Raw genomic sequence first — 679 nt, forward strand, 5'->3', positions numbered from 1 at the left:
ATAATCCAAACCTTAATTCAGTTTGGGGGTTTAACAAATGATGATCTTAATGCACATCTCTTTAATTTTTTTAGAGATTTGTTATATTTTTAAACAAAATGGTGTTTCTAATGATATAATTAGATTTAAATTTTTTCCTTGTCCTATAAGAGATTAAGTTGAGAAATGGGCTTAAATTTTTTTCTTGTCCTTTAAGAGATAAAGCTGAGAAATGGTTGCACTCTCTTTCTATAGGTATAGTTACTACATGGAAAGACCTTTTTGGCTAAATGTTTCCCACCAATCAAGACGGCAAGGATGAGAAACGATATCACAAGTTTCTATCAAATGGATGGAGAGACATTGTATGAGGCATGGAAGCGATTCAAGGAGTTAATTAGAAGATGTCCTCATAATGGGTTGCCTAAGTGGTTGTTAGTTCAAACCTTTTATGTTACGTAAAATTAGGAACGCCCGTAACACTTTTTATAAAAAGACATGACTCTTTGTGAGCCTATAAGGGAGATATTTTTTGTAAAAAGATATGACTCTTGGTGAGAGCATATAAGGAAGAAAAAATTATTTCTATTAAAAACAAAACAAAAAAGAAGATAATACCCAAAAAATAATATATTATCATTTTCTCTTTTACGTTGAGTTAAAATATAAACAGACTTGGATTTTGGGGTGTAAAGATTAC

The 679-nt window shown here is 30.5% G+C and overlaps 1 non-coding gene across 1 annotated transcript; it reads right to left on the bottom strand.

Moving 5' to 3' along the window:
- Positions 1 to 294: 294 nt before the first annotated feature.
- Positions 295 to 401, bottom strand: LOC148266743 (small nucleolar RNA R71). Its single transcript, XR_015818185.1, has one exon. It is a non-coding gene; the product is annotated as a small nucleolar RNA R71 (small nucleolar RNA).
- Between the last annotated feature and the right edge of the window lie 278 nt (positions 402 to 679).

This window comes from Carica papaya, chromosome 3 (genome assembly GCF_054855325.1).
Source record: "Carica papaya isolate Zhongbai chromosome 3, ASM5485532v1, whole genome shotgun sequence".
Classification (NCBI taxonomy): Eukaryota; Viridiplantae; Streptophyta; class Magnoliopsida; order Brassicales; family Caricaceae; genus Carica; species Carica papaya.